Below are 22,963 nucleotides of genomic sequence, written 5' to 3' on the forward strand. Positions count from 1 at the left end.
AAGGCTGGTAACCTCAGCCTGATGCATCTGATGACGCTTTTGTTCTCTCCGTTGAGTCGCGTCTGACAGAGCATTCGAATTGCAGCTGCTTGAAAATAGGCAGTGTGCCTGCTTCCGAGCCTGTGAAAACGCGTCTCGGTGTCACTGTGTTTTCTAGTCTTGTGTGGCAAGAGGGGTAGATCTGAAAAAGAGAAGTAATTCCAAGTTTAGAGAAAGTGGTGGGGCAAAGCAGAAGGACGACGGCTAGAAGCACCGGCCTCAGATGGTTTATTTACACACCAAAGCCGTCTTTCCAGTGGCAGCGTTCCGCATTTCCAGAAGAAACTCAGATCAGAGGCTTGGCTGGATCGCGCCTCCAGACTTGAAGGAACAGGAGCTGACGCTATGCTCTTCACACTGCGCAGAGGAACCTGGCCTGAGCCCAAGGCCTTTGTCAGGTGCGCTTTCTCTATTGTTCCCCAAATGGCGAGGGATTAAGATGAGGGGTTGGAGTGGCAATTTTTTTCTGACTCTTCCTAAGCCAGAAGAGACACTTTTCTTAGAGAGCTGTGGGAAGGAATGCAGACTGCTGAGTGCTTTGGGGAGCTTGTTTCCAAACACCTGGGGTGTGTGTGTAATCCGCACTTGAAAACAGCTGACTTCTGCTTCCTCCAAGCCACCTCCCGCCCCTCCCTTCCCTTCACCACTGCTCTTCCTCCAGCCTCCAAAGCCCCGCTCTTTGAGTCTTAGGACTAGAAGGAGCCCCACCGCTCACAGCTACAAGTGGAGTGCGACCTCCTTTATTTAGGCGAACCGGCTAGCTTTGCCGCCCTCCATCCCAACCACTGAGGTTGCAAGTAAGGGAGAGAGTTGGATTTTCAAAATGATCTGTGCCTGGCTCTTAGCCTCTTATGCAAATGTGCGCCGCAGGCTTCTGGGAGGTTAGGACACCTCTGGTGTTGGTATGGTTGATTATTCATCAGCACCTTTGAGCCCTCAGAGAAAGGCCCTATAGAAATACAGAGAACAGAAGGTGGCTCCTCGAACTGCACCTGGCCCCGCTTTATTGGTCAACTTACTCCCTCAGAAGTCCTGAGAGCCAGAATAGAAATTACCATATTGCACAAGATTCTTTTTTTTTTTTTTAAGATTTTAATTTTAAGTAATCTCTACACCCACTGTGGGGCTCGAACCCACGACCCCCAGACCAAGAGTTGCATGTCCCACTGACTGAGCCAGCTGGGTGCTCCTCACAAGCATCATTTTAAATGTATTATTTTCTTTTATTTTTAATATATACTTTTAAAGTTTATATGTTTATCCTGAGAGAGAGAGGGAGAGGGAGAACGAGTGGGGGAAGGGCAGAGAGTGGGGGACAGAGGATCCAAAGTGGGCTCTGTGCTGACAGCAGACAGCCTGATGCAGGGCTTGAACTCACGAACCATGCATGAGATCGTGCCCTGAGCCGAAGTCGGATGCTTAACCGACTGAGCCACCCAGGTGCCCCTAAATTTTTAAATTTAGGGAATTTTCCCCTCTCAATTTGGGTTTGGTGGGCTAGGTACTCAAATAAATCTCCTGTACAGCTGACTTGTCTGTAAGCCCTAAGAAATAATAGCTGCCAACAGCGCTGCTCAGAGATTAAAGCTGCCCGAAAAGGTTTTTTTTAAACTTCTCAGAAACAAAACTGGTTCTGTGAGTAGCATGTAAGGATTAGAATCAGTCCCGCTTCCGAGAGAAGTAAATCAAGCAGGACACCGGACTGGTCAGCTGCACTCTGTCCACAGTGTGCAAAAAAACAATTAAAAATTGTTTAATGCTCCTCGTCCAGCTCTGAATCCCAGCCCGTGTGGCACCGGTGATCGCCTGCGGGGACCCCTTCTCTCCGTGATCAGCACGTTCACGGAGGGCAAGGGCTGTGGCTGCTGTGTCCCCTGCTCCAACGTGGAGTCTAACACTCTGACCGCTTGCTGAGTAAATGCTTGCTGGTTGCGTCTTGTTATTAATCGGTGAGAGGGTCTGACGACGCCGTACCTCCGCAAGTGTGTTCATTTAGCTTCTTAAAAATCTGCTGCTGTGAAAGGTAAGCTGTGTTTATTTCGAATCTCAAGCTTACCCCTGAAGGAGTCTGTAACTGATGACGGCACTGACGGCTGTAACTTGCTTTGTTCTGCTGTTTCCACCTACGAATAGGCAGGATGGCTGATCTGATGATGGCCTCTTCTGTGGCGGGTTGTGGGCTTTCTGTAGGAATGGGCGTGTTCAGATGGTGCGGGAAAATTGCATATTCTCGACCATTCCTACACTCTTGCATCTATAAATCCAGCGTCTCTTTGCCATAAAGATTTTATATAAAATGGGGAGTATCGAAACCATTTTTTCTGTTCATATAAGTCCAGGTTTGCATTTTATTTATCTATTTATTTTTTATTATTATCTTTTAGTAATCTTTACACCCAACGTGGGACTTGAACTTATGACACCAAAATCAAGAGTCACATGCTCTTCTGACTGAGCCAGCCAGACGCCCCTCTCGGTTGGCATTTTAAAACAGATTTCTAAATACATACTTTCAATAAATGTAAAAGCTCTACTCAGTTAAGTCACTACTTTGTATTATATTCCAGTGCATAAATAAGATTAATCCTAGACAGTAAGTCTTAAAATGCTTAGGAAGAAACAACTGAAATGTAAATAATGCAGGACTTTGCCACGGTTTGTGTTTCGAGCCCCGAGATCCTAGCAACGGGATGCAGTAGGGTTACAGGATTCAAATCTAATTATTAATTGAGTTGGAAAAATAACTACTTGGAAAGAGAAAATGTCATTGCTGGAAAAAAAATAACATGCTATCCAGCGGTTCTCTCTTACCAAGCAGATATATTAAGAGTACAGCTGCCCCTTGAACGACATGGGTTTGAACTACACACATCCACTTACATGCGGATTTTCCCAGTAAATACAGTACAGTGCTGTAAAATGTATTTTCTCTTTCTTATGATTTCCTTAATAACATTTTCTTCTCTGTAGCTTACTTTATTATAAGAATACAGCATATAATACAGATAGCATACAAAATATGTGTAATTGACTATTTGGGTTATTGGTAGTAATCAACAGTAGGCTATTAGTACTTTACAAGAGGCTATTAGTTGTTAAGCTTTGGGGAGTCCAAAGTTACTCATGGATGGGAATGCAAACTGGTGCAGCCACTCTGGAGAACAGTATGGAGGTTCCTCAAAAAGTTAAAAATAGAACTACCCTATGACCCAGCAATTGCACTACTAGGTGTTTATCCAAGGGATACAGGAGTGCTGATTCGAAGGGGCACATGCACCCTGATGTTCATAGCAGCACTATCGACAATAGCTGAAGTATGGAAAGAGCCCAAATGTCCATCAACAGATGAATGACTAAAGAAGATGTGCCATATATATATATATATATATATATATATATATGAACAATAAATGACCCGCCAGGGCACACTATCACAGAATTTTAGCGTTAGGAATGGAGAGAATATTCTGAAAGATGATAGAGTAAAGTTAGAAGTCACACACACAGGATTCCATAAGACTGCAGTAATAACTGGTCAATAGGGGAAGATACATGGAAGTGTCTTCAAAATTCAGAGGGATATGATGTGGATGAGCGAGAATGTATTATGCTGAGAGAAATAAGTCAATTAGAGAGAGACAAATACCATATAATTTCACTCATATGCAGAATGAAGAAACAAAACAGATGAACATATGGGCAGTTGGGGGGCGGGGGAGAGAAGAGAGGGAAACAAGCCACAAGAGACTCTTAACCACAGAGAACAAACTGAGGGTTGATGGAGGGAGGTGGGTGGGAGATGGGCTAGATGGGTGATGGATACTAAGGAGGGCACTTGTGATGAGCACTGGGGGTTGTATGTAAGTGATGAATCACTGAATCCTGCTCCTGAAACCAATACTGCACTGTGTGTGAACCAAAATTTAAACTAAAAAAGGAAAAAAATAAATTGGTACATTTCTACTGGAAAATGTTATGACTATACCTAGCAATATCTTCATAGCTCTTGTCCTGGAATCCCACTTATGTTCCTAGAGAATAATTTAGCAGAAGCAAAAATAAATGAGTAAGTAAACGCATAAAGAGCCATGTTTTTGAAAAAAAAAAATTCAAAGGGATAACAAAAAAAGGAGAAACAACACAAGAACCCATTAGCTGATGAATGGATAATAGAAGTGGTATAGCAATGCAAGGGACCTTGTCTGGCAGTAAAAAGGAATGAAATACTGTTACTTGCTGCAACATGGATGACGTTGCAGGCATGATGCTCAGAGACTACATGTTGTAGGACTCCATTTATATGGGGGGAATGGGGAGTGACTGCTGATGGATACAGAGTTTCTTGGGGGGCAACGAAAATGCTTTCCACTGGATTCTCAGGGCTAATCACTGTTCCAATTTGATGGTTTTATCATCATACTCATTTGATCTACTCATTTGACCATTATCACTGGTGGCTTGCATGCTAACATCTCTTCAAGAATCATCAGACTAAATGGAAATGTCCTTTGGAATGGGTACACTTTATTATTAGCTAACACATCGGTTAGTTAATCCTTTACTAGAGTTTAGCTGCCTGGGGGCATGGGAGAATCTTCAGACCCAAGCTTGCCAGTCAGGGATGCTTGTACCTACCCACCTGTCCTTCAAGCCAATGACGAGTGGTGGGAACGAGTCTTCTCAGGTGGCTGAGACATGAGGTGATGGGGAAAGCGCTCAAGCTCTCCCTGCAGTGGAGACAACAAAGAGGAGAATATTTCTTTTATTTATCTGCACCTGCAAGACATTTAAGAATCGTTTTGATTCATATATCTACCCATCATTCTGCTGGCCACCCCCTGGATGCAGGTACAGTGCCAGATGCAGGAGTAGAGAGACTAGAATAAGCTATCGCCTACTCCCGGGAGCTCTTGATCTCTTGAGCAAAGTATGGGATGCTTGAGACATAGTTCCTCATGGTATTTTGTTCCTCATATTTTTGCCAAACTTGGCCTATTCCTGTAAGAATAGATCGCCCTTCCTCACCTCTACCCCTTTGGTGTCATTAATTGAAAATTAAGTCAGCTTCTTGTTTCATAGTAAAATATGTGGCATGGAAGGATTACCTGGCTGTGACGCTGTGCCCCTCCAACTGTCTGGGGTGACCCATCCCTGTAGGCTGGCTAAGTCTGCATCAGTCAGAAACTATCCATCAAGCTGCTTCTATGGAATAAGACTGACGAGGTCCCTTCGCTCCGGCTGGGGGAGGAGGGAGGTGAAGTGAGGGCTACTTTGGATAGAATGAGCAAGGGCAGACCTCTCTCAAGGATGAGCATGAGACAGCCAGGCTATGAGCTGGAGAACAAGTATTTTCCACCACACCGCACTGGAGGCAGGCATTATCAGTCCAGCCTCACAAGGGAGGAGTCCCGCCCCCAGAAGATGAGGAGCTCATCTAGGGTCCTGCAGCCTTCAGCTGGCAAAATAGACATTCACCTTCTCTTTTCCCCCTCCACGCTAGCCATTCTCTCTCCACCACCCCCGTGTCAGCTGGAAGTGAAACAGCAGAGGACCATGAAGTCGGATTGGGGAGGGAGAGAGAGCCAAGTTGAATGTTAAAGAACAAGAGGGAAGTGGCGCAGTGGAACAGGATGGGGTCATAAGCAGGGTTCCTCTTGCTTCTCTGCTGTTCTCGGTCATTTTCCTTAAACACTGCACGTCTCCAAAGAATGGAGTCTTATTCTTGCCCCAAGAGAAAGCTTGAACAAAACACTGGACTGAGTTTTGGACATCAGAGAAGTGTGTGGGAATCTCCCCTGCCCAAGCTTGCCGGCCAAGAATGCTTGTATCTCCTTACCTGTCCTTCAAAGGCCAACGACAGGTGGTGGAAACTGGTCTGTTCAGGTGGCCGACGAGAGGGCAGGGGGCGGGGGGACACCCACCTCTCTCTGCACAGGAGGTAAAGATAGGATGGGTTCCCATGTTGTGCCTGCAAACATTAACGCACATTCATAAAAAACTGGGCTTTCACAAAGCATGAGGCCCTCAGTCTGTCATCAGCCAGGCTGGGAAACTGGGGTCCCACCTGAGCCATCCTTCTTCTTCAGGACACTTCACCAACCAGGCCTCTGAGAACCATAAATAAAGATCACTGCGAATGGCTTTTCTGTCTGACCCTTTAACCTGAAATAAAAATAAAGCTTGGAGAATGTAATCCTGACTCAAGTCTCCTTCGTGGGCTCCTCCTTCCCTTACCTGTTGACAGGTGCCTGCCAGACCTCACAGTTACCTTTGATTTAGCCGTAATGGCATCTCCACACTTAGCTGAGGTCTGCCCTGTAATCCTTCCCAAAGCTTAAGTCAATTTATATGGTAACCTGAGAGCCATTTCTTGCTTCCAGATGATGTCACTGTCTGTTAACACCTACTGGAATGATCACCATACTCATGCTCAGGGCAATGGAACAGATTACTCTCGAAGCCAGAGCTGGGCTAAAACAAATGTTCAACAAGTTTTCAAAATAGAAAAAGAAGCTTTATTCCCATATGCCTTTTTGTAAACTCCTCCGATATCACAGTACTTATTTTCAGAGAGCCAAGAGTGGTTTTTCCGAATCAAAAATCTGCACCTGAGAAGTTGACGTGTGTTTACGGAGAAAAAGGTGGCAAATCTGAGACTGGAGCAGAAGAGCATAGACGTAAGGATCAAAACCTCCAGATGAATTTTAAACCATATATTTTGCTCCGTTTGAACCCTGAAATGAGTTTGCATCAATAAAAGTTAGCCCCAGCATTTGTTTGCTTGAGCACAGTTCTGGGTACAAAGGGGTCTTAAGTTTCTTTGTTCCCGACTTCTTTGGGGTCATGGAGTGAACAAGGTAACAGTGTCTTTGCGTTAACCAGCATCTGCTAACCACAGCAAAATTAGGACCGTTTTGTTACGGGACAGATGGACTATGTGGGTTAAGCGGTGGACAGAGAGCTGTGTTTGTGTGTGTTCACATTTCGCTTTGTTTTAAATGTATGGAAATGATTAAAATAAAGCGTCTTTGGCTTTAAATGTTATGAATAGGGGTGCCTGGGTGACTCAGTTGGTTAAGTGTCCAACTCCCTTGGCTCAGGCGATGATCTCCTAGTTTGTGAGTTCAAGCCCTGAGTTGGGCTCCACGTGACAGTTTACTAGACTCCATTTTACACAAAATTTTTGTATAAGCATCAGCTATATTTTACTAACTGACTGTACCTCTTCTTACCAACCTCCAATTGAACTCAGATCCATTCTTCTAAAATCCCAGTTCCCAGGGGCGCTCGGGTGGCTCAATCAGCTAAGCATCTGACTCGATTTGGGCTCAGGTCATGATCTCATGGTTTGTGAGGTCGAACACCACATCGGGCTCTGTGCTGACAGTGCAGAGTCTGCTTGGAATTCTCTCTCTCTCTTCCTCTCTCTCTGCCTCTTCCCCGCTTTCTCTGCCTCAAATAAACAAACTTTAAAAAAAAAAAAGTAAATTTTATGAATACGTCGGATGCCTGGGTGGCTCACTGGTTCAGCGTCTCACTCAATTTTGGCTCAGGTCATGATCCCAGGGATGTAGGATCAAGCCCTGCATTGGGTTCCACACCGAGCTGGGAGACTGCTGGAGATTCTCTCTCCCTCCCCTTCTGCCCCTCTCCCGTGCTTGCACGCTCTCTCTCTAAAACAAATAAAAGTTAAAAACCTTAAATGTTGTGAATATATCAATGTTCTCTTTCCCTACTGTATGATTTTCCTATTGCTGCTGTAGTAAGTTACTACAAACTTAGTGACTTAAAGCAATATAAAATGTATAGTGCCAGGGATCAGAAATCTGAAGTTTTCAGAGGAGGATCTGTTTCCTTGCCTTCCCCAGCTTCTAGCGGTCACCTGCTTTCCTAGGCTTGTAGTCCCTTCCCTCTGTGTTCAAACATGTCACTCCAACCTCTGCTTCTGTCCTCGCTGCTTTTTCTGACTCTGACCCTCCAGCCTCCCTCTTAAAAGCACCTTTGTGATTCCATTGCACCCGCCCTGATAATCCAGGATAATCTCCCATCACGAGATCCTTAATTTAATCACACTCGCAAAGCCCCTTTTGCCATATAAAGTAGCATAGTCCCAAATCCCAGGGATTAGAACACCAGGCATCTTGAAAAGGCATTCTCCAGCCTACCATGCCCACTTTCACAAGTGTTTCCAAACGTGGGAGCTGGAAGTCCTTGCTAAGATGCAGATGAAGAGCCATTCGCACACCCAGAGTGTGCCCCTCACCCCAGCTCACTCCACGAGAGAGCTTTTGTGTCTATCCCTGGGCCCAAAGCCTTCTCCACAAGGGGTCATGGCTTCTCTGCCTCTTGCTTTGAGGTGGCTGAAAGGGCATTGGACTTGGTGCGACTTTAAACAAGACTGTTTAACATCTCTGAGGGCAGTTTCATTGGGTGTAAAAGGGAAAAGGGAAATCACACACACTTCTCATGGTGCTCGAGGGGTGAATGAGGTCAGTGCTGGAAGCACTTCATAAACTGTAAAGATTTTGTAGGCATATCCTCCAGCAGGACTCATTTTAAGGTATAAATTATGTAGCCAAGAGATCGTTAGAGGAAGAAGAGACTTGAGATCCAGTGTTCCAAACCCTTGTGACACATGTGACATCTGGGGCTCATATGGCTTCACATGCCTGTCACGAAGCTCGTTACTGGGTAGGCCACGATTAGTTCCATGTTCTTTCCATTGTCAACCCAATGGAACGGTAACGTGTTCCACTCAGTACACGGTGGGCCATCCACTGGGCTTTTCTACTCAGGTCTGTCCAGAGTCTCCCATCCACTGTCACCACTAATTCTCGAGTCTATACCTCTCTTCTCTATGTCTCACACCTGATGTTTGTTCAGTCCTCTCTTTTCCAGCATCTACTTCGACTGTTGCTGGTTTTGTTTGTTTGTTTGTTTGTTTATTTACTTACATTTGAAAGAGGCAGAGAGACCAGGAGCAGGGGAGGGAGGGAGGGAGGGAGACAGAAAGAGAGAGAGTCCCAAACAGGCTCTGTACTCAACACAGAGCCCAATGTGGGGCTCCATCCCATGAACCATGGGATCGTGACCCGAACAGAAATCAAGAGTCAAATCCTTAACTGACTGAGCCACCCAGGTGCCCTTTACTGTTTTAAACACTTACTGATTTCTTGTTTTGCACCATCTTCTAGTTTCTTCAATATAAGCTGAGGTCATTGACTCAGACAGGTTATTTGATGGAATACGGGATGCTCAATTAAATTTTAATTTCAAATAAATTTTTAGCGTAAGCATATCTCAAATATTTCATGGGACATGTCTATAGTAAATAACATTTCATTCTTTATCTGAAATTCAAATTCAGCTGGGTATCCTCTTTTTTAGTAACAAACTATAGACATGATCCCTGAAAGTATAGTCTTTATTCTGTAATTTTTTTGAGACCTGTCTCCATTTCTAATAGAATTATTTGTAAAAAATTTTTAAACGTTTATTTTTGAGGAGAGACAGAGCTTGAGCAGGGGAGGGGCAGAGAGAGAGGGAGACACGGAATCTGAAGACACAGAATCTCCAAGCTCTGAGCTTAGGGTACAGAGCCTGATGCAGGACTCGAACCCACAAACCGTGATATTATAGCCTGAGCTGAAGTTGGATGTTTAACCAACTGAGCCACCCATGCGCCCCTCTACTAGAATTATTTAATGTTATAAATTTCTCTCTGAACTTTATCTGCATTACACAAATTTTTGATGTTGCCTTTCCATTTTCATTCAGTTCATAAGACCCTTTTTAATTTCCCTTTATATTTCTTTTTGGGTTATTTAAAAGTATGTTACTTAGTTTTCAAATACTTGGAGACTTTCCAGAGATACTTGATTTTATTTCTAATTTAATTCTATTGTGGTCAGAGAACATGCTTTGTATGATTTTAATCCTTTTAAATTTATTGAAACTTGTTTATGGCCCAGAACGTAGTCCACCATGGCAAATGTTCCACGAACACTTGAATTTGAAAAGAATGTATATTTTGCCATTGATGGATAGAGAGTTCTAAAATGCCAATTCAGTCAAGTGATGGATCATTGACCAAGTCTTCTTACTGATTTTTCACTCTACTTGTTCTAAAATATTGATAGAGGCACATTGAAATCTCCAACTTCAGCTGTAGATTCATCTATTTCTCCTTATAGTTCTCTTGGTTTTGTTTTTGTTTGAAGCTCTGATATTCGATGCATAAACATTTAGGATTGTCCTGCCTTCTTGATGAATTGACCATTTCATCATTATAAAATGAGTCTCTTCCCTGGATTCTGAAATCTTCATTGTCTGATGTTAATACAACCATACCAACTTTTTCTTTTTTAGTGTTAGCATGGTATGTGTTTTTCCATACTTTCATTTTATTGTATATTTATATTTAAAATGCGTTTCTTATAGGCAACATCTAGTTGCTTTTTATTCAATCTGATAGTTTCTGGCTTTTAATTGTGATGTTTAGGTGGTTTTCTTGTGTTTACATGTCAGACATTTAAAGTAGCTCTTTTGCAGGGCGCCTGGGTGGCTCAGTCACCTAAGCATCGGACTTCAGCTCAGGTCATGATCTCATGGTTCTTGAGTCCGAGCCTCGCATCGGGCTCTGTGCTGACAGCTCAGAGCCTGGAGCCTGCTTACGATTCTGTGTCTCCCTCTCACTCTGCTCCTCCCCCGCTTGCACTCTGTCTGTCTCTGTCTCTCTCAAAAATAAAAAATAAATAAATAAATAAATAAATAAAAAAAATAAAGTAGCTCTTTTGCTTGAAAGAAGGAATACCAGTATACACAGATTGAGCAGAAGTGCTGACCTTACGTGCTATAAAAAAAAAAAAAATGTTTTCAAGAGCTACATTTCATTCATGATGGATTTATTCACTTGCATTTGTGTTTAAATGTAAACCAATACAAAAATCATCAGGTTTTTAAATTTAGGTTCCTGGGTCCCACTCCCAAAGAGTATGATCAGGGTCTGGGTCTGGTCCTGGAGCTTGTACCATAGGACACAAACCGTGCAGCTCTGCCATCACCATGGTAACACCGCCAGCGCAGTAAGTTCTCAGATCACAGCTGGAGGAACACTGTGTGCAAAGCAGCCAGGTTCACTGGATGTACCATCATCTGTTTTTCTTTTTCTTTTCTTTTTTTTTTTTTTTTTTTTTTTAGGTTATCAAAAGTAGTAAACAAATATTTTGGAGTTTGCCTTCCCATTCCCAGCTGTGAGACAGCATGAGCCGATTACCATTTAAGTCAAGCCAATTTCCAGTGACATAAGTTGAGTCCTTTAGGGAGGCAGATTTCTTCTTCAGGGCTAGATCGCCATCCTTTAGTAGAACCTGTGTTACCAAGAAATGAAAGAGAAGAAAGCAGCTACTCAAATGAAATCTGAGTTTAATGAAGACGAAAGGTTTTGGTGATTTATTTAATTGCAACAATAAGAGCATATATATCGTGGAAAAGTGTCCTACATTTGCCAGTCATCTGTTTTGAAACTTTCTGTTGTTGTTGTTGTCGTCGTGATTGTTGTTGTTGTTGGTGGTGGTGGTGGTAGAGAAAAATCACACTCTGGAGTGTTCCTTCTCACCTCTCCCCTATCATGGCTCTTGCCCATTTTTCGGGACCAGCCCAAGCAAGTCCTTTTCTACAATTCTGCCTCTCAGACTCACTATAAAGCTAGAGTTGACTATGCAGATTTGTCACTTGGTCAATTGATTTTCAGCCGCCTTCTGGGCCCATGACATCACAACAAACCAACTTTGGAAGCCAGATGTCAAATGAGGAGAAGAAATTATAACCTGGGCCCATAAAGGAAAAAAAGTATTGGTTCCCTGGGTGCTGGGATGGGTGGGAAATCCCACCTGCCAGATCAGGTGCTAAGAAGGAGTAACAGGTATGAGGAGAGAGTACCAGCGAATGCAGAGCACTAAAGATTAAAAGAAATGTTTTTCCTTGTGCTAGTACCCATGTATGTAAATAAATTCAGTAAGTGTTTATTTAATATTCTAGCAGAAAAAAAAAAAAAAAAAAATCATTTAGCATCTCCCATACCAGGAAATCTCTACCAGAGTCTCAGACTCTTCAGCGCAGGAGTCAGGCACATGAGCAGACCATGCAGCAAAAATCTGGGGGAAACCAGAAGAGGCTTCTGAGGAAGGTGGCATAGGAGCTGGGCGGCCACCAAAGGAAGAATGGGCATTTCTGACGGGGATTTTTGTGGGGGTGGATGGAAGTGGCAGATGAGGTTGCAAAGGTTGGATTGGGACTCAACCAAGAAGGGCCTTAGATGTCAGAAGTTTAAAATTCATAAGAAGCCAGGATCTTCCAGGTTGACCGTGGGACCTCAGCTCATCCAGGGCCCACAGGGAACCATGCAGAGACACAGACACAATATCTTGCATCGTGTAGCAATTAGATTTGCATTTGATTTTTGTTGTCATTGTTTTAATGCGTGTTGAGGTTTCTAGACCGTTTGACCAACGATGGGCAGTGATCCGTGCACAAACTGAGTGGTGCAAGAAGACAGATCACTGAGAGAGGGGCTGTTTATCCACAAATACCTTGACAACTTGCAGTGATGGAAAAGGAGACACAGACAAAATGTCATGTGGAATAGGGCAACAGTCAGATTGGCAATGCTTCCCTTACCTGTCTCAACTTTGTTCTTTCCCTGGCGTTATTTCTGCAGCCTGGGATCGCTCATATTTCATGCGAATGACACCAATGCAGAGATCTTCTCAAAGTATTACTTTCAGCACGTGTTTATGTGCCATCGAATATAATCTAGGCAGTTTCAATCTATGCAGGAACGAACACCGGAAGAGAAGTAGGGATATTGGAATTTCCAAACTGGATCCCTAAAATATGGCCTCTCTGTGGCATCTCCCCAGCTGCCATCTAAAACCATGCCCGGCCCCTTTTTCATCCTCCTATAACTTCTTATGTCTCACAAATAATATAGCTGCCCAATAATCAATAGTAAAGGACTTCTTGTGGTGGTGGTTTGGATGTATACCTGATATTAGGATACTTCTCATAAAAATATAAAATAACAAAGACTATGGAAGAGAATATAGGCAGAATAGAGGCTTGCCTGTTTTAAATATCGGTTCAGATGATCCGTGAATTGTTTCTTCCATTATTATTGTTTTCTTTTTTCTTAAGTAAGCTCTACACCCAATGTGAGGTTTGAATTCACGACCCCAAGATCAAGAGTCATGCATTCTACTAACTCAGTCAGCCGGGTGCCCCTGAACTGTTTTCTTTTAAGATAAAGTTTATAGGGGTGCCTGGGTGACTCAGTCGGTTGAGCGTCCAACTCTTGATCTCAGCTCAGGTCATGATCATGGTATTGTGGGATCAAAGCCTGCGTTGGACTCCATGCTGAGTGTGGAGCCTGCTTGAGATTCTCTCTCTCTCCCTCTCCCCCTCTCCCCCTCTCGTGCTCTCGTGCATGCTCTAAAATATAAATAAATAAATAAATAAATAAATAAATAAATAAATAAAGTTTATAAAATGAAATATTACAGGGGCACCTGGGTGGTTCAGTTGGTTAAGTGTCCAACTTCAGCTCAGGTCATGATCTTGCGGTTCGTGACTTCCAGCCCTTTGTCAGGCTCTGTGCTGACAGCTCGGAGCCTGGAGCCTGCTTCGGATTCTATGTCTCCCTTCCTCTCTGTCCCTCCCCCGATCTTGCTCTGTCTCTTTCTCTCAAAAATAAATAAACATTAAAAAAAAAAAATTTTAAATGAAATGTTATAAACTAACACATACACAGTATAGAAAACTTAGGAAATACTCAAATGTTGAAAGAAAAGAAATAGTACATAGTTCCACCAATCTAATACATCTGTCGTTCACATTTTGCTGATTTCCTTTCGGGCTTTTTCTTTACGCACAGTTCTGATCTATTTCTTAAATAAGAAAATGAGCTTCTGTCAAAGTGTCAGGGGAGCACATGGAATCTCTGAGAATTACTTTTTAAGTGGGAGAAAGTTTGAAACACTCTTAAGCCTGATGTCACCCAACTTCTGGATCTGTCAATAGAAACCCTTTGCTATCCAGAAGCTTTAAGGTGAAAATGAATTTGGTCCTGCATTTCCTTAGCCAGCACTGAGCCCCTCTTCTGTGGTCTGCACGGTGCTAGGCACAAGGTCACTTAAAAACCACCGAGTTCTCCAGGTGGCTGGGTGAGCAAAACAGGACGATGCGCTGAGTCAGAACTTGTAAAAGCCGTGAAATTCCGAAGTGTCCATTAGTGACAGACGCTAGCTGACAGAGGATTTGCATGAGGACAAGGACAGTGACCAAGTCTGGAAGATAAATGGAAGCCATGGAGAGAAAATGACTTTTTTTAAATGTTTATTTATTTTTGAGAGAGCATGAGCGAGGGAGGGGCAGAGAGAGGGAGACACAAGAGCCAAAGTGGGCTCTGTGCTGACACCACAGAGCCTGATGTGGGGCTGGAACTCACAAACTGCAAGATCACAATCTGAGCCGAAGTCAGATGCTTGACTGACTGAGCCACCCAGGTGCGCCGAATTTCTTTCTGGTTAAAAAACAAAAAAACAAAAAACCAGTATGTGGTTAATGTGCAAAGACGTAACAGGATTACATGCTGTAAGGACATGATCAAATTGCCCCTTCGGTAAACTTCCTTTAGCTTCTGGATAAAGTAAGTGGCAGAAGGATGCCTTGGGGGAGCAAATTGCCTTCAGAGAGGAACCCTGCTGTTCTCCCAAAGAGGGAACAGTGTGGAGACAGCCCTATGATAAGTCATCAACTGTACTTCTCCCTACAGCCAACCTGGACACGAGTAGTACCTCTGGCATCTAGTAATAGCCGCTGAATTTCCAGAGAGGTCTGGGAACCCTTGCGAGCCCACAGCCCAGAAAAGGTTGAAACCAGGATTCAAGCAGTCCTTTCTATTCTTGGAGAAAAAAAAAAGAAGAAGAAAGAAATGCCTCCCCTCTTTGAGCAGCGGACTTGCACTGTTGGCAGGGCAGGAGAACGTATCAATCACACTATCAGGTTCCCAAAAAACTCACATCTACAAATCAAAGAGCAATATCTCCATGTCTTAGCTTCATCTACAGTGAGTAGCTAATCAGTGTCACCTTCAAATCACAATGGCAACTATTCGGAGTTCTAGAAAGCCCGTGACTCTGAAGGATACTAGCGATACCTCTGCTCATTTCCAGGATGGCTGATTTATAAAAACTTTGGGCTTAGCCAAATTAAGAAAGGTAGGGAAAAGATTCCTGGAATAGTGGCTCTGGTTTCACAGTGGCTTATCTCTGCTCTGGCTAATCACTTTGAAATTAACGGGCCTCAGGGCCTTGCATTTAGGGGCTAGCACAAAGATGCACGAAGAGAATTCCAAATTTTACTGCATTGCTAATGAATGGTATGAAGCCATAAGAGGGAAACAAAAGAAAAGATAAGAAGAGAGATTTAGGAGGAGAAAAATCACTAGAGATCTTCGTCATTAGCCTTTCCACTCAGCCTCCCAAATCAGATAAAAGCCCTCTTTTGCATAACTGTTCTTATCTGTAGGATCTTCAATTTGTGATAATATTCAAGGAGTAAGGGACAAAGGAGTGGGCTGTAATTGAAGGGTTAAGATGCCATGACTTTCCATTAAAATTATTATGATGATTCTTTTCAATAGTACAGAGACCTAGCATTTAGTTTCTGGTGACAAAACTGAAACTCACATTTCAAAAAAATCAGAGAAGCCTCCCAAAAAACCCATAGCATGCCCCAGAGCACACAGACTTCACATTTCAGAAAGCATGGACTTCATTTTGAGCCTCTAAAAGTTTTTGGGGAAGAGCAGCTGACAATTCCGGGGCAGGTTCATTCAGGAACACAGAGGGTAGATTTTCAGGAGAGAGGAAGTGAGACGGGATGTCTGGGGAAAAGCAAACACTTCACACTTCAAGGTGGACTGAAATTTCTCCCTTGCCCTGCCCCTCTTCTCCCATGACCCTTAAGATCCTTGATGCACCTTAGCTGAAGTACAGATCAAAGGGAGAGGGGTGACTCTTGACACAAACTGAAACCACCCAGTTGTTTAATTATCTCTTGATGCAAAACGCCAGGTCTTGCTTTGCTTCTCCATCAGTGGAGGCAGGTGGTTTAGTATCGCGGCATTTCTTTTCCGGGAGAGGTTTATATTACCTAACAGAGCAAGAGTGGGCCGATAATAGAAAATCTTGGACTCAGTTATACGTTTTGGAATGATTGAATTAATGACTCATTTTGGAGCCCACAAAATACTTTTTAAGCATATGAAATGTAGGCATTACATTCTCAATTTAGAATCTGATGCTGGAGGACGTGGTAGACATTTTTCCAAAGAAGACATGTAGATGGCCAACAGACACATGAAAAAAGTGCTCAACGCCACTCATCATCAGGGAAACGCAGATTAAAACCACACTGAGATACCACCTCACACCTGTTAAAGTGGCTAAAATCAAAAACACGATAAGATAAGTAACAAGTGTTGGCGAGGTTGTGGAGAAAAAGGAACCCTTGTGCACTGTTGGTGGAAACGCGAACGGGTACAGCCACTGTGGAAAATGGTATGGAGGTCCCTCCAAAAATTAAAAAGAGAACTGCCATGTGGCCCAGTCATTCCACTACTGAGTATTTCCCCAAAGACAATGAAAACACTACTTCTGAAAGCTGTACGCACCCTATGTTTATTGGAGCATTATTTAGATAGCCATGTAAGACCAAGTGTCCATCCACAGGTGAATGGATAAAAAAGACGTGGTACATATGTACGATGGAATAGTATGCGGTCATAAAAAGAATGACCTGTTGCCATTTGCAACAACATGGATGAATCTAAACGGTATAATGCTAAGTGAAATACATCGGTCAGAGAGAGACAAGTACCATGTTTCACTCATATGTCGAATTTAAGAAACAAAACAAATGAACAAGCAAAGAAAAAAGAGAAGCAAAAAACCCAACTCTTAAATACAGAGAACAAACTAATGGTTTCCAGAGGGGAGGAGGGTGGGGAATGGGTGAAATAAAGTGGTTGGAGAATACACTTACCTTGATGAGCACTGAGAAATGCATGGAATTGTTGACTCGTATTGTACATCTGAAACTAACATAATACTGTATGTTAATGATACTGGAATAAAAAATATTTACTGAGGCAAAAAAAAAAAAAAGTAGAATCTCATGCTAACTGCATGTTTAGGCTTAAAAAAAAAAAAAAAAAGGCCTACAATTAAATTTTCAAATTCCTGGGGCACCTGAGCGGCTCAGTTGGTTAAGCATCTGACACTTGGTTTCAGCTCAGGTCATGGTCTTGCTGTTTCGTGAGTTCGAGCCTCGAGTTGGGTGCAAAGCCTCCTTGGGATTCTCTCTCCCTCTCTCGCTGCCTCTCCCCTACTCACTCTCTCTTTCTCTCTCTCTCTAAATAAATAAAAAACTTATAAATTTTTCTTTAAATAAATAGTCAAATTCCTTACTTACTCTAACATCAAACTAAAATATTCTCTGCTAAGTTCTGCTTGAGTACCCTTCCCTTTGTCAGCTTCAAGTTTTAGGAGCATGAAGAGTTTCAGTGAAGGCATTTCTGCTCAAGGATACAGTCAACATTTCTTATTGCAAGAGGTGGGGGATACTTTATAAGCATGAGTCCAAGTCCAAATGGAGGCCATAGCCAGAGAGGCAAAGAAAGAGCAGACTTTTAAGCCAAACCATCATGGACTACTTTCTGGCTCTGTGATGTTGGGCTTTGGTGTCCTCCTCTGTAAAATTGACGTTCTGATATATTACGGGATCGTTGTGAGGATTAGTGATGATGTACATGGAAGAGGAAGCACACGGTCACTCTCTAAGTGATCCTGGGTAAAGATTATAATAACATCCTATTCTCAGAGCTATATCATATCATACCGTATTATGGCTCACCAATTAGCTCATCGTACTTTTTCAAAAAATTTTTTTAAGTTTATTTATTTATTTTGAAAGAGTGAGCAGGGGAGAGGCAGAGAGAGGGAGAGAGAGAATCCTAAGCAGGCTCTGCGCTATCAGCACAGAGCCTGATGTGGGGCTGGAACTCATGAACCGTTGAACTCATGAACCATGGAGATAATGACCTGAGCTGAAGTTGGAGATTTAACAGACTGAGCCACCCAAGTGCCCCATTACTTTTTTTTTTTATGTGTTTATATTTTTGAGAGAGAGGGAGGGAAGGGCAGGGGATCCAAAGTGGGGCTCAAACTCATGAGCCATGAGATCATGGCCTGAGATGAAGTTGGACCCTTGGTCTACTGAGCCACTCAGGTGCCTCTATGGCTCCCCAGTTAGTACCCTAATTTTAAAATGCAGTCCAGTAAATTTGTGGATCTTAAGAGTTGTGCTTTCACAACGCAGAGTACTAACCACTATATGATCACGGCTAGAGTTGTGCTTTCACATCCAGTGTTGACCCATCAATTAGATATTATGCTGGAAGTGAAGTATGCATGAAGTACTTTTAAATCCAGAGTCCCCTGCAAATAGTAACCAGAAGAATGACTGTGTTGTCAACTATTTGTATTTCTCTTAGAAGTACAGGTGAACTAGTTTTGTAGCAAGGGTGTAACCTATCCCAACAGCCCCCTCCAATGGATCTGGTTTTTACGGGGAAACCATAGCAATATTGAACATATACTTCAGGAAATCTACAAATCAGTTCAAAGGCAAGTCCAGATTGAAAATTAAAGGCCACACACTAGCTGCAGCATCATTTTAGCCAAATGATATAGCTAAAACTTAGTTTAATTTATGTTTTGTGAGATTGAAGGGTTTGTTACAGTAACTTTTGTTTGAAATGTAGAATATTAGAAAGGGAAAACTACTCTGATGGTAAAAAATGGTGATGGTAAAAAAAAAAAATGGCGATGGTGCCAGTTCATGAAATAATATACTACCTTATTGTGTGTATAGAGGGGGGAATGGAGAGAGAGTTATAAAATGCAAGTCGGAGGAAAAACATTTGCTTCACAAAGGATTCTCCATTTGTAAATTCAAAAAACAACAACTTCTCACTAGAGTCAATGGATGGGCCTCTGGACTCTGGGAATTCCTTACAGGTGAATGCATGATTTTTTTACATGTAAATATCCATGTTTCTGGAGAAAGTGTCCACAGCTTTCATCTGATTTGAAAAATAATAATAATAATAATAATAATAATAAAGAAATGTGGAGGGTAGGCAGTAACAGTTGCTTTAAATATTGAAAATTTTATTTATTTAAAAAATTTTTTAAGTAATCTCTATACCCAACACGGGGCTCAAACTCACAACCCCGAGCTGGCTTTGGTGGCATAGTCGTGAGCATAGCTGCCTTCCAAACTCACAACCCCAAGGTCAAGGGTCACACGCTCCACCAACTGAAGCAGTCAGGTGCCTTTAAATATTAAAATTTTTAAAACATTTCAAGTGAGTTTTGTTACCTATTTATGGGAAGTGTTAAAACTGACTATAAACAGCCCTTGTATTGTGGTTCATCAATGAACACCTTAATTTTAAATGCAAGTCAAGGGAATTTGGGGACCATAAGAGTTGTGATTTCATATCAAATCTGACTCACCCACTGGACATAATGCTGTCAGTAAAAATGAGAAAAATAAGAAAAATAAGGTAATAATGGTTTCTGTTGCAGCTGATGATCTGTAAGATGGCACATGTAGAACAAAGACACTTTTCTCGTGGGGCCCTTGGGTGGCTCAGTCAGTTGGGCGTCCAGCTTCGGCTCAGGTCATGATCCCGTGGTTTGTGAGTTCGAGCCCCGCATCAGGGCCCCGTGCAGACAGCTCAGAACCTGGAGCCTGCTTCGGGTTCTGTGTCTCCCTCTCTCTCTGCCCCTTCCCCGCGTGTGCTCTGTCTCTCTCTCTCTCTCAAAAATGAATAAACGTAAAAAAATAAAAATCAAAAAAAAAAGACACTTTTCTCAGGCAGTAAGTAGTACAGTACAGTGGTCGAGACCTAACCGGCTGAGGTTACATCCTGCCTCTGTTACCGCTGTGTGATCTTGGACAGTGACTTGACCTTGCGAGGATAATGGTTGCTGGTTGTCCTGTGAGAGTACCGTGAGGATTAAATGGACAAGCAGGCGGATCCTTAGGACAGTTTCTGGCTCGGAATGAATGCTCACAGGTGTCTGCTGTGATCCTGTAAAGCGTCAGACAGGAAAAATGTCGCACAGGATATTTCCCAGAGAAGCAACAGGGCATTTTCCTATTGATATCCCCTGTGAGGATCAGCGTCCCCTGGGCATTACCCATTGTTTTCGACTGGACACATAAAACTCACTAAGTGGTATGTCCCTACTGGAATGGGTACCACCATCGGCGGTGTTGCTGATGTGCCTCACCGCTGGGCTATGCTGGCTTCTGACCGACCAGCGGGGAGCGTTGCCCTGAACCAGCACAGAGCTGGTCATTGACACGGGCTAGCAGAACCCCCGTAACTGCATTCAATTCAATAGTGGTGTTGGAGGACGCGAAACGGAGTGAGGTCAACTGCGTTTGACACTGAGTGTGGCACTTCATTACCTTTGTGATTTAGGGCAAGTTCCTTAACTCTCTGAGCCTCAGTGTCTTCATCTGTAGGATGGGCTTGCTAATGGGAGCTCCCCCTTTAGTACTGTCATCAGCACCCACTGCACTCTCAGCCAGTTCTTTGAACATCGTTTTAAAAATGTTTATTTATTTTTGAGAGAGAGATCGAGCACAAGCGGAGGAAGGGCAGAGAGACAGGGAGACAGAGGATCTGAAGCCCAGAGCCCAATGTGGGGCTCGAACTCATGAACCGGAGATCATGAGCCCTGAGATCAACCCTGAAACGAAGTCAGAGGCTACACTAACGGAGCCACCCAGGCGCCCCTTATCCACGTCTTTGTTAGATCAAGAGGCCTATGTGCCTGCCACTGGCCATGAGCCTCCAAGTTCCTCCACACTCAAGGTGACAGGAAAGGAGGATGAGGAGCAAATCCCTTGGTCCAGAAAACTGTCCCTAAATCGCTCAGATCCCACAAAATGTACCAAACGGACATCAAACAGTGATGTCTTAGGTCCGCCTGGCATCTTCGATACGCGGGCACGTAGAAATCTGTGCATGAGGTCTTTGTGTGTTACAGGAACCTGCAGGAAAGTAAACAGCAGTGGTGGTGAGTGGGTCAGAGCACTGTGAGAAAAAGGATCACCAGCAGCATTTAGGGGAGGGCCTCACTTCGAGGTCGAGGTCGGGTTTGCCTAAGGCAGGGTTTGAAGGAAGTTTTAAAGGAGTTGCCTCCTAATTGCAAGATGACTCCCCACCCTGTTCTGCAGCCAGACAGGCTCTGCTCTGCCTTTTTGGCCAATCAGTGTCCTCTGAGTTAACAGTAGGGGGCCTGGCCTTTGTGACTCTTCCCAGCCCAACAATCCTATCTCTAAGGCTGTTAGTGGCAGTATCTGTGTAAATGCCCTCCCGAGATGGAGCCCTTCATTTGGCCACATGGGTGGGCCTTGTCATTTTAATAAGATCAAGGCCCTCGGAACTGGAGGTGGCTGTCCCAGGGCAGTCAGCGTAGAAACAGCATTCCATTTTAGCTGTTCACATCTCCTGGTCCTAAGAACTAGGACATACACTTCTGCAGAAATAGATGTTCTGGGCACCCACTGATGGATTGACTTATGTTCAAGTTACTTTTCCAGAAATATGTCGGGAAATAAACTTGATATTTCAGACTTCACAAGTGGTCAGATGAAGCCAAGGACATCTTTGCAGCAAGAAGACGGCTAAAATATTTTTCAAATATTTTAATATTTGCACGTAAGTGTACATAGTGGTGTTACAGCTGTCTCTCCTTCCGGCCTCAAGGAGGGATTGGCTTTAAAGAACGTGAAGAACTGACTATATTCAAAAGCTGCGGAAGGTGTCGGGAGCGAACTTAAGAAGTCTGAATTTGGACGTTCACTTGGATGTCTCACGCCATGTCAAAACTGACCATGGCCGATGCGTACTTGGGGGATAAACTAGAAAGAAAGTCAGGGAGGCAGTATGCTAAATCAGGTTATCAGTTACCTCTGTGGGGAGGGATATTGTGATCAGGAGAGCTTTGGAGGATGGGTGATTCCCGGTTTCTTTCTTGATCTGAGTAGATGTTCACATGCATCAGTATGTTGGAATAATCATTAAACGTGTATGTATATCTTAAGCATTTTCTTTAAAGACCTTTTTAAATGGCCAAAAAAGAAAGATTTCACCCGCACAAGCCTTGGCCTCCTCCATTCTCTACCATTTTAGTAATTGTCGCGCACCATTGAGTTCCAAGACCTGAGCATCATTCTTGACTCTCTTTGCTTGCTTTCGCCTCCACCCATCCCATTAGCAGCCCGGAAAGTTCTCTCCTCGCTCCAGGCCTCAGCACCTCCACTGCTCCCACACTGTCCAACCTCCGCCATATGGGTGGCGGATGTCTCCGCCACGGATAGCTGGGATCTTCTCGTCCACACGTCCTCCCCATACAAAGACAGTGAACCTATAAAAGAACCTTCCATTTGAAGTGATTATAGATTCATAGAAAGTTGTAAAAATAGTAGAGAGAGGTCTCATGTGCCTCTGTTTGTCCCCAGTGTTAATCTTCTGTGACTCCATTGTATAATCAATACCAGTTGATATGGATATAATCCACAGAGCTTATTTGGATTTCACTGGTTTTATTTGCACTTATCTGTGTGTGGAGTATGCACGTGTGGGTGGGTGGGTGTCAGTCTATGTAACTTTATCAAGAGTTTAGACTCATGGAACCACACCACAATCAAGATACAGAACCGACCCGTCACCAAGGACATCTTCCCCATGATACCCCCTTCGGTCCTGCCCAGGCTTCTC

The 22,963-nt window shown here is 43.4% G+C and overlaps 1 protein-coding gene and 1 pseudogene across 3 annotated transcripts in view; one reads left to right on the top strand and one right to left on the bottom strand.

Moving 5' to 3' along the window:
* Nucleotides 1-350: 350 nt before the first annotated feature.
* TEX37 (testis expressed 37) overlaps nt 351-22,963 on the top strand; it is a 45,573-nt gene continuing 22,960 nt past the window's right edge. Inside the window, exons 1-3 of one of the 3 annotated variants that reach the window (XR_003967845.1) lie at nt 351-437; nt 1,811-2,062; nt 2,424-2,462. The gene's annotated coding sequence lies outside the window, so the exon portion shown is untranslated. Of the gene's footprint in view, nt 438-1,810; nt 2,063-2,423; nt 2,463-22,963 lie in introns of those variants that run through there. The other 2 variants (XR_003967846.1, XM_032592676.1) reach the window with 2 other exon arrangements.
* LOC115511399 lies at nt 9,347-9,464 on the bottom strand (annotated as a pseudogene).

The sequence above is a fragment of the Lynx canadensis genome, chromosome A3 (assembly GCF_007474595.2).
Source record: "Lynx canadensis isolate LIC74 chromosome A3, mLynCan4.pri.v2, whole genome shotgun sequence".
Taxonomy (NCBI): Eukaryota; Metazoa; Chordata; class Mammalia; order Carnivora; family Felidae; genus Lynx; species Lynx canadensis.